At 63.6% G+C, this 10761-nt stretch overlaps 3 pseudogenes; all 3 read left to right on the forward strand.

Annotated features, from left to right (window-relative positions):
- Nucleotides 1-668: 668 nt before the first annotated feature.
- LOC128580265 (uncharacterized) lies at nt 669-743 on the forward strand (annotated as a pseudogene).
- Nucleotides 744-4286: 3543 nt separating this feature from the next.
- LOC128580266 (uncharacterized) lies at nt 4287-4361 on the forward strand (annotated as a pseudogene).
- A 3543-nt stretch (nt 4362-7904) lies between these two features.
- On the forward strand, nt 7905-7979 carry LOC128580267 (uncharacterized; annotated as a pseudogene).
- Nucleotides 7980-10761: the final 2782 nt, after the last annotated feature.

Below are 10761 nucleotides of genomic sequence, written 5' to 3' on the forward strand. Positions count from 1 at the left end.
GTTCCAAAGAGGGAGCGTGTGTGGCCAAGGCCCCTAGGGGCTCGCTGGGGCTTCAGTCGCTCTCACATTGAGATCGTCCATTTTTCTCAGATTTCAGCTGCACCAGCAGCATCCCATGCGCGGTGAAGCGATTGGCATCCAGTTCCGAGCTTGTCAGCCGGGCCTAGGGATCACGGGCAGCCTTGGACTGGGATCGTGACCTTCCGACCGTACGGGGCCGCTGCCGCTTGTGGGGCCGTTTCCCTTCGCTCGTGCCCACGAGCGGAAAGAAGGCATGTGGTCCTCAGCGGTCCCCTGACGCCCGCTCTCCTTCCGGCAGGGCGTGGACCGAGAAGTGGCCTTTTGGGGGACGGGCGGTGAGGTCCCTGGTATGGAGGCAGAAAGGCTCTAGGGAGCAGTTGCGCCTGCCACCGCCACGGTCCAGCGGGAATCCTGTCGAGCGGTAAGGACTGTGTGGGCCGATCCCCGCTGTGACTCCTAAGGAGGGGATGGTGAGGTGGTGTGGAGGCGGGGCGCGGGCCACGCCAGCCAGCCGTGGGGCCGGGCGTGGAGTGCGATGCGGTGCCTCTGCTGGGACACAGTGGGCCCGTGCGTCCCGGGGTGACACGGAGCCACGCGCTCGGTGTCTGCCACGTATGGAGCTCCAGGTCCCGCCAATCAATGTGCCTGGATCGATGATGTCTACAAAAAAATGGAAACTTTTGAAATCTGAACAAAATGAGTGAGGACTTGAGCTGAGGTCTAGCACGGGGACCATGCCAGTAGACACACATGTGGAGGGAGCTCCGTTTGTTCAGCTGGTGGTAGCCAGAAGGCCCGTGGTGTCCGGCATGCCAAGCTGCTCACATCCGATTGGGGCCGATTCGCTGCCCGGCGCTCTGTCAGGAACCAGACCTTGGGGGCTCTAAAGTGGAGAGGCGTGGGTTGCCTGCCTGGCGGCCTCCTTCCAGGCATGGCCAGAGCTCAAGCCTTGGGACTCCCAGGTGGACGGGAGGTGCCCCCTGGCCGTGGCCTCAGTGGGTTTCTTTCCCCCGTGACGTCCGAAGGCCCGATTTTGCCGTGGATGTGCCGGTGCCAGTTTGAGGCGGGCGTGATAGGAACGCGGTCGTCCGGGCCAGCCTCCAGGGCGATGTGAGCAGGGTGGTTGTGGTCCTCCACGTGGCGCGACCAATGTGGGGCCCCAGCTGCGACAAGTGCTTGGTGGGGGGCGGTGTCCCATTGGGCCTATGGTGCTTCCCCTGCACTCTCCAGATGGGGTGTGATGCGATCCAGTGACCACGGACCCGCGGACCAAGGAAGTGCTGAATGGGACACGTGCAGCAGACCCCTCCACCGCAAAGCTCAAGACAGTGGACCCGTGAGGTAACACCCAGTGGCGAGTAGACGTCCCAGCGTGGGCTGTTTGCAAATCGCGGGAACCCGGCCCGGAATTTCCCTAGCGTCCACCTCGGGTTGGTGAGCCCAGAGAGAGTCGGGCGTAGGTGAACAGAGGGTGTCCCTATGGGTGAGCTGTGCCTTGTTGCGCTGCCGTCCTCACCTGGCTTGATATTGGACGTCCAGCCCGAGCCCGATCTGCGGGCAGAGGTGGGGAGGACCTTCGTCTCTGAGGCAACTTTGAGACGATAATCAGGTCTGGTCTAATGGGGCGCTCTCATCCCTCGAAACTTCCCACAGGACGCCGCGGGCCAGGAGCTGTGTTCCCCCTGGGCGAATGGCTTCTTCTCCCTGAAGGCCAGACCGGCAGGAACAGGCGGGACCTGCTGGCACCGATGCTGCCCTCTCACATCCTCCCGGTCCAGCCGCCTGTGCGCCCTCCCTGAGCCTTGACTGGGGAACGTGCCTTCCCTCCCCCTCAGGGGCATCCTGTCGCTTTGAGGAGAGCGAGAGCCTGGCGCTGCCTGTCGGGCTGAGGCCCGCCCTTTCTCCGTGCTGAGGTCGCGTGAGAGGGTGTGTCCCTGGGCCGCAGACAGCTGAGGGCATCGCGGTCTGCCCCACGTCCGGGGCCCCTGGTCCCCTGTTGTCGATGTGCCTGGATCGATGATGACAGAACCCAAAGGATTTCCTTGCCGTCTGAACGAAATGAGTGACCGGGCCACTTCTGTGAGGTGAGGTCCAGCACGGGGACCGTGCACGACAGCCACCCGGAGGGAGTTGTGTGGGGCAGGCCGCAGTGAGCACACAGCCTGGTCCGCGGGAACAAGCCGGGTCCTCGGACGGACGTCTGCCCGCTTGCCTTGGCCAGCGGAAATGAATGGTGCCTGTTCTCTGGCTTGACCCTTGAGCGTTGGATCAGCCGTGCCGTTCAGACGCAGGGGAAAGAGGCCGTGGGGGCAAGACCTTGACTAGGGAGAGGATAGGGCATGGCCACTGCCCGTACTCGTGACACTCAGGCATTTGTCGGAGGTGCCAGGACCTGGCGTGTGAAAAACAGCCCCTGTGAGGGCCAGGGTCTGGGCACCGGCCACCGAAGTGGCCGTTGGTCCCGGTCATTGTCCTTCGAGCAGAACAAATCCCGGCGGGCTCCCCTGGGGATGTCACCAGGGGCTGCCGACTGAGCCGCTCAGGTGGGGCCTGGTGGCTCCACTCTGTTGCTCTCTCCCTTGGAGCTGAGCCCATGCTGAGCCGCATGCAGTTGTGCCCGGGACGGTGCTCTGCATGGCGGTTTTCATGCAGAGCAGGTGGCGTTTGCGCCTGAGCAGGGTGATGAGATGAAGGACGGAATAGATATGAGTGCAAGCGGAAAAGGCAATTTCATCTGTGCTGTACACGGGCAGCCCTCTCCTTTGGGACTGAGGTGCCAGTGGATGCGGCTGCCAAGCGCATTCGGTCAGCCTGTCAGTCGTTTGGGACGTCGTTTGTCTCTGCTGGGGCCACCAATTAGAGCAGGTGGGAGGACGCGTGTGGTTTGGGTACCGCGATAGGCCACGGAGGGCCTCGGGGTCTCGTGCGGCCTGGGCGCGGTGCACCCTCGTAGGATCCTGGATCCGGAGGCCCAAGGAGGGCAGGGACCTTCGTACATGGGCGCGGGCGCTCCAGCTCCATGCTGGCTCAAGCCTGGTCCGATACCGGCTGCTGGTCTTGCCAAATCTGGCATGATTAGGTGGGCTCTGAACCCACCCTCCGGGACAGGCCAAGAGATTCCAGCGTGTACCCGGGGATAGGCTAGCAGGGTGACGGGTGGTTTGGAGCGGGATGTGCCGAGTGCTCGCCACGAGGCTGATTCGGCAGAAGTGGCATCCCCCTGAAGCGAGACTTCAGTCAGTCTGATTCTCCTGGGCGAGGACATGGCGTGAGGAGGGTCCGGGTCCATTGGCGGCAGCAGGGCTCACAAGCAAATCCTGCCGAGCGCCTGTGCCCTTTGCCAGCGTGCCGGAGTTGCCCTGTGCTTGGCATGTTGCGCCGCAGCACGTGCCGCCGGATCTCACGGGGGCACCCGGGGTGTAAGTCTTGGTCGTGGGCAATGGCCCAAGTCCGTGGGCAGGGAGAGGACATTGGCCACCTGAGGTCAGCCCCGAGTCCTGATGGTGAGTTTGTCTGGGGAGCGGGCGGCGCGATGGCCCAGACTCGATTAGGCGACTCGGGGAGGGAGTGCGCAATGTGCCAAGAGTCGGGCGAGGAGTTCCAAAGAGGGAGCGTGTGTGGCCAAGGCCCCTAGGGGCTCGCTGGGGCTTCAGTCGCTCTCACATTGAGATCGTCCATTTTTCTCAGATTTCAGCTGCACCAGCAGCATCCCATGCGCGGTGAAGCGATTGGCATCCAGTTCCGAGCTTGTCAGCCGGGCCTAGGGATCACGGGCAGCCTTGGACTGGGATCGTGACCTTCCGACCGTACGGGGCCGCTGCCGCTTGTGGGGCCGTTTCCCTTCGCTCGTGCCCACGAGCGGAAAGAAGGCATGTGGTCCTCAGCGGTCCCCTGACGCCCGCTCTCCTTCCGGCAGGGCGTGGACCGAGAAGTGGCCTTTTGGGGGACGGGCGGTGAGGTCCCTGGTATGGAGGCAGAAAGGCTCTAGGGAGCAGTTGCGCCTGCCACCGCCACGGTCCAGCGGGAATCCTGTCGAGCGGTAAGGACTGTGTGGGCCGATCCCCGCTGTGACTCCTAAGGAGGGGATGGTGAGGTGGTGTGGAGGCGGGGCGCGGGCCACGCCAGCCAGCCGTGGGGCCGGGCGTGGAGTGCGATGCGGTGCCTCTGCTGGGACACAGTGGGCCCGTGCGTCCCGGGGTGACACGGAGCCACGCGCTCGGTGTCTGCCACGTATGGAGCTCCAGGTCCCGTCAATCAATGTGCCTGGATCGATGATGTCTACAAAAAAATGGAAACTTTTGAAATCTGAACAAAATGAGTGAGGACTTGAGCTGAGGTCTAGCACGGGGACCATGCCAGTAGACACACATGTGGAGGGAGCTCCGTTTGTTCAGCTGGTGGTAGCCAGAAGGCCCGTGGTGTCCGGCATGCCAAGCTGCTCACATCCGATTGGGGCCGATTCGCTGCCCGGAGCTCTGTCAGGAACCAGACCTTGGGGGCTCTAAAGTGGAGAGGCGTGGGTTGCCTGCCTGGCGGCATCCTTCCAGGCATGGCCAGAGCTCAAGCCTTGGGACTCCCAGGTGGACGGGAGGTGCCCCCTGGCCGTGGCCTCAGTGGGTTTCTTTCCCCCGTGACGTCCGAAGGCCCGATTTTGCCGTGGATGTGCCGGTGCCAGTTTGAGGCGGGCGTGATAGGAACGCGGTCGTCCGGGCCAGCCTCCAGGGCGATGTGAGCAGGGTGGTTGTGGTCCTCCACGTGGCGCGACCAATGTGGGGCCCCAGCTGCGACAAGTGCTTGGTGGGGGGCGGTGTCCCATTGGGCCTATGGTGCTTCCCCTGCACTCTCCAGATGGGGTGTGATGCGATCCAGTGACCACGGACCCGCGGACCAAGGAAGTGCTGAATGGGACACGTGCAGCAGACCCCTCCACCGCAAAGCTCAAGACAGTGGACCCGTGAGGTAACACCCAGTGGCGAGTAGACGTCCCAGCGTGGGCTGTTTGCAAATCGCGGGAACCCGGCCCGGAATTTCCCTAGCGTCCACCTCGGGTTGGTGAGCCCAGAGAGAGTCGGGCGTAGGTGAACAGAGGGTGTCCCTATGGGTGAGCTGTGCCTTGTTGCGCTGCCGTCCTCACCTGGCTTGATATTGGACGTCCAGCCCGAGCCCGATCTGCGGGCAGAGGTGGGGAGGACCTTCGTCTCTGAGGCAACTTTGAGACGATAATCAGGTCTGGTCTAATGGGGCGCTCTCATCCCTCGAAACTTCCCACAGGACGCCGCGGGCCAGGAGCTGTGTTCCCCCTGGGCGAATGGCTTCTTCTCCCTGAAGGCCAGACCGGCAGGAACAGGCGGGACCTGCTGGCACCAATGCTGCCCTCTCACATCCTCCCGGTCCAGCCGCCTGTGCGCCCTCCCTGAGCCTTGACTGGCGAACGTGCCTTCCCTCCCCCTCAGGGGCATCCTGTCGCTTTGAGGAGAGCGAGAGCCTGGCGCTGCCTGTCGGGCTGAGGCCCGCCCTTTCTCCGTGCTGAGGTCGCGTGAGAGGGTGTGTCCCTGGGCCGCAGACAGCTGAGGGCATCGCGGTCTGCCCCACGTCCGGGGCCCCTGGTCCCCTGTTGTCGATGTGCCTGGATCGATGATGACAGAACCCAAAGGATTTCCTTGCCGTCTGAACGAAATGAGTGACCGGGCCACTTCTGTGAGGTGAGGTCCAGCACGGGGACCGTGCACGACAGCCACCCGGAGGGAGTTGTGTGGGGCAGGCCGCAGTGAGCACACAGCCTGGTCCGCGGGAACAAGCCGGGTCCTCGGACGGACGTCTGCCCGCTTGCCTTGGCCAGCGGAAATGAATGGTGCCTGTTCTCTGGCTTGACCCTTGAGCGTTGGATCAGCCGTGCCGTTCAGACGCAGGGGAAAGAGGCCGTGGGGGCAAGACCTTGACTAGGGAGAGGATAGGGCATGGCCACTGCCCGTACTCGTGACACTCAGGCATTTGTCGGAGGTGCCAGGACCTGGCGTGTGAAAAACAGCCCCTGTGAGGGCCAGGGTCTGGGCACCGGCCACCGAAGTGGCCGTTGGTCCCGGTCATTGTCCTTCGAGCAGAACAAATCCCGGCGGGCTCCCCTGGGGATGTCACCAGGGGCTGCCGACTGAGCCGCTCAGGTGGGGCCTGGTGGCTCCACTCTGTTGCTCTCTCCCTTGGAGCTGAGCCCATGCTGAGCCGCATGCAGTTGTGCCCGGGACGGTGCTCTGCATGGCGGTTTTCATGCAGAGCAGGTGGCGTTTGCGCCTGAGCAGGGTGATGAGATGAAGGACGGAATAGATATGAGTGCAAGCGGAAAAGGCAATTTCATCTGTGCTGTACACGGGCAGCCCTCTCCTTTGGGACTGAGGTGCCAGTGGATGCGGCTGCCAAGCGCATTCGGTCAGCCTGTCAGTCGTTTGGGACGTCGTTTGTCTCTGCTGGGGCCACCAATTAGAGCAGGTGGGAGGACGCGTGTGGTTTGGGTACCGCGATAGGCCACGGAGGGCCTCGGGGTCTCGTGCGGCCTGGGCGCGGTGCACCCTCGTAGGATCCTGGATCCGGAGGCCCAAGGAGGGCAGGGACCTTCGTACATGGGCGCGGGCGCTCCAGCTCCATGCTGGCTCAAGCCTGGTCCGATACCGGCTGCTGGTCTTGCCAAATCTGGCATGATTAGGTGGGCTCTGAACCCACCCTCCGGGACAGGCCAAGAGATTCCAGCGTGTACCCGGGGATAGGCTAGCAGGGTGACGGGTGGTTTGGAGCGGGATGTGCCGAGTGCTCGCCACGAGGCTGATTCGGCAGAAGTGGCATCCCCCTGAAGCGAGACTTCAGTCAGTCTGATTCTCCTGGGCGAGGACATGGCGTGAGGAGGGTCCGGGTCCATTGGCGGCAGCAGGGCTCACAAGCAAATCCTGCCGAGCGCCTGTGCCCTTTGCCAGCGTGCCGGAGTTGCCCTGTGCTTGGCATGTTGCGCCGCAGCACGTGCCGCCGGATCTCACGGGGGCACCCGGGGTGTAAGTCTTGGTCGTGGGCAATGGCCCAAGTCCGTGGGCAGGGAGAGGACATTGGCCACCTGAGGTCAGCCCCGAGTCCTGATGGTGAGTTTGTCTGGGGAGCGGGCGGCGCGATGGCCCAGACTCGATTAGGCGACTCGGGGAGGGAGTGCGCAATGTGCCAAGAGTCGGGCGAGGAGTTCCAAAGAGGGAGCGTGTGTGGCCAAGGCCCCTAGGGGCTCGCTGGGGCTTCAGTCGCTCTCACATTGAGATCGTCCATTTTTCTCAGATTTCAGCTGCACCAGCAGCATCCCATGCGCGGTGAAGCGATTGGCATCCAGTTCCGAGCTTGTAAGCCGGGCCTAGGGATCACGGGCAGCCTTGGACTGGGATCGTGACCTTCCGACCGTACGGGGCCGCTGCCGCTTGTGGGGCCGTTTCCCTTCGCTCGTGCCCACGAGCGGAAAGAAGGCATGTGGTCCTCAGCGGTCCCCTGACGCCCGCTCTCCTTCCGGCAGGGCGTGGACCGAGAAGTGCCCTTTTGGGGGACGGGCGGTGAGGTCCCTGGTATGGAGGCAGAAAGGCTCTAGGGAGCAGTTGCGCCTGCCACCGCCACGGTCCAGCGGGAATCCTGTCGAGCGGTAAGGACTGTGTGGGCCGATCCCCGCTGTGACTCCTAAGGAGGGGATGGTGAGGTGGTGTGGAGGCGGGGCGCGGGCCACGCCAGCCAGCCGTGGGGCCGGGCGTGGAGTGCGATGCGGTGCCTCTGCTGGGACACAGTGGGCCCGTGCGTCCCGGGGTGACACGGAGCCACGCGCTCGGTGTCTGCCACGTATGGAGCTCCAGGTCCCGCCAATCAATGTGCCTGGATCGATGATGTCTACAAAAAAATGGAAACTTTTGAAATCTGAACAAAATGAGTGAGGACTTGAGCTGAGGTCTAGCACGGGGACCATGCCAGTAGACACACATGTGGAGGGAGCTCCGTTTGTTCAGCTGGTGGTAGCCAGAAGGCCCGTGGTGTCCGGCATGCCAAGCTGCTCACATCCGATTGGGGCCGATTCGCTGCCCGGCGCTCTGTCAGGAACCAGACCTTGGGGGCTCTAAAGTGGAGAGGCGTGGGTTGCCTGCCTGGCGGCCTCCTTCCAGGCATGGCCAGAGCTCAAGCCTTGGGACTCCCAGGTGGACGGGAGGTGCCCCCTGGCCGTGGCCTCAGTGGGTTTCTTTCCCCCGTGACGTCCGAAGGCCCGATTTTGCCGTGGATGTGCCGGTGCCAGTTTGAGGCGGGCGTGATAGGAACGCGGTCGTCCGGGCCAGCCTCCAGGGCGATGTGAGCAGGGTGGTTGTGGTCCTCCACGTGGCGCGACCAATGTGGGGCCCCAGCTGCGACAAGTGCTTGGTGGGGGGCGGTGTCCCATTGGGCCTATGGTGCTTCCCCTGCACTCTCCAGATGGGGTGTGATGCGATCCAGTGACCACGGACCCGCGGACCAAGGAAGTGCTGAATGGGACACGTGCAGCAGACCCCTCCACCGCAAAGCTCAAGACAGTGGACCCGTGAGGTAACACCCAGTGGCGAGTAGACGTCCCAGCGTGGGCTGTTTGCAAATCGCGGGAACCCGGCCCGGAATTTCCCTAGCGTCCACCTCGGGTTGGTGAGCCCAGAGAGAGTCGGGCGTAGGTGAACAGAGGGTGTCCCTATGGGTGAGCTGTGCCTTGTTGCGCTGCCGTCCTCACCTGGCTTGATATTGGACGTCCAGCCCGAGCCCGATCTGCGGGCAGAGGTGGGGAGGACCTTCGTCTCTGAGGCAACTTTGAGACGATAATCAGGTCTGGTCTAATGGGGCGCTCTCATCCCTCGAAACTTCCCACAGGACGCCGCGGGCCAGGAGCTGTGTTCCCCCTGGGCGAATGGCTTCTTCTCCCTGAAGGCCAGACCGGCAGGAACAGGCGGGACCTGCTGGCACCGATGCTGCCCTCTCACATCCTCCCGGTCCAGCCGCCTGTGCGCCCTCCCTGAGCCTTGACTGGCGAACGTGCCTTCCCTCCCCCTCAGGGGCATCCTGTCGCTTTGAGGAGAGCGAGAGCCTGGCGCTGCCTGTCGGGCTGAGGCCCGCCCTTTCTCCGTGCTGAGGTCGCGTGAGAGGGTGTGTCCCTGGGCCGCAGACAGCTGAGGGCATCGCGGTCTGCCCCACGTCCGGGGCCCCTGGTCCCCTGTTGTCGATGTGCCTGGATCGATGATGACAGAACCCAAAGGATTTCCTTGCCGTCTGAACGAAATGAGTGACCGGGCCACTTCTGTGAGGTGAGGTCCAGCACGGGGACCGTGCACGACAGCCACCCGGAGGGAGTTGTGTGGGGCAGGCCGCAGTGAGCACACAGCCTGGTCCGCGGGGACAAGCCGGGTCCTCGGACGGACGTCTGCCCGCTTGCCTTGGCCAGCGGAAATGAATGGTGCCTGTTCTCTGGCTTGACCCTTGAGCGTTGGATCAGCCGTGCCGTTCAGACGCAGGGGAAAGAGGCCGTGGGGGCAAGACCTTGACTAGGGAGAGGATAGGGCATGGCCACTGCCCGTACTCGTGACACTCAGGCATTTGTCGGAGGTGCCAGGACCTGGCGTGTGAAAAACAGCCCCTGTGAGGGCCAGGGTCTGGGCACCGGCCACCGAAGTGGCCGTTGGTCCCGGTCATTGTCCTTCGAGCAGAACAAATCCCGGCGGGCTCCCCTGGGGATGTCACCAGGGGCTGCCGACTGAGCCGCTCAGGTGGGGCCTGGTGGCTCCACTCTGTTGCTCTCTCCCTTGGAGCTGAGCCCATGCTGAGCCGCATGCAGTTGTGCCCGGGACGGTGCTCTGCATGGCGGTTTTCATGCAGAGCAGGTGGCGTTTGCGCCTGAGCAGGGTGATGAGATGAAGGACGGAATAGATATGAGTGCAAGCGGAAAAGGCAATTTCATCTGTGCTGTACACGGGCAGCCCTCTCCTTTGGGACTGAGGTGCCAGTGGATGCGGCTGCCAAGCGCATTCGGTCAGCCTGTCAGTCGTTTGGGACGTCGTTTGTCTCTGCTGGGGCCACCAATTAGAGCAGGTGGGAGGACGCGTGTGGTTTGGGTACCGCGATAGGCCACGGAGGGCCTCGGGGTCTCGTGCGGCCTGGGCGCGGTGCACCCTCGTAGGATCCTGGATCCGGAGGCCCAAGGAGGGCAGGGACCTTCGTACATGGGCGCGGGCGCTCCAGCTCCATGCTGGCTCAAGCCTGGTCCGATACCGGCTGCTGGTCTTGCCAAATCTGGCATGATTAGGTGGGCTCTGAACCCACCCTCCGGGACAGGCCAAGAGATTCCAGCGTGTACCCGGGGATAGGCTAGCAGGGTGACGGGTGGTTTGGAGCGGGATGTGCCGAGTGCTCGCCACGAGGCTGATTCGGCAGAAGTGGCATCCCCCTGAAGCGAGACTTCAGTCAGTCTGATTCTCCTGGGCGAGGACATGGCGTGAGGAGGGTCCGGGTCCATTGGCGGCAGCAGGGCTCACAAGCAAATCCTGCCGAGCGCCTGTGCCCTTTGCCAGCGTGCCGGAGTTGCCCTGTGCTTGGCATGTTGCGCCGCAGCACGTGCCGCCGGATCTCACGGGGGCACCCGGGGTGTAAGTCTTGGTCGTGGGCAATGGCCCAAGTCCGTGGGCAGGGAGAGGACATTGGCCACCTGAGGTCAGCCCCGAGTCCTGATGG

Source organism: Nycticebus coucang, chromosome 2 (assembly GCF_027406575.1).
Source record: "Nycticebus coucang isolate mNycCou1 chromosome 2, mNycCou1.pri, whole genome shotgun sequence".
Taxonomy (NCBI): Eukaryota; Metazoa; Chordata; class Mammalia; order Primates; family Lorisidae; genus Nycticebus; species Nycticebus coucang.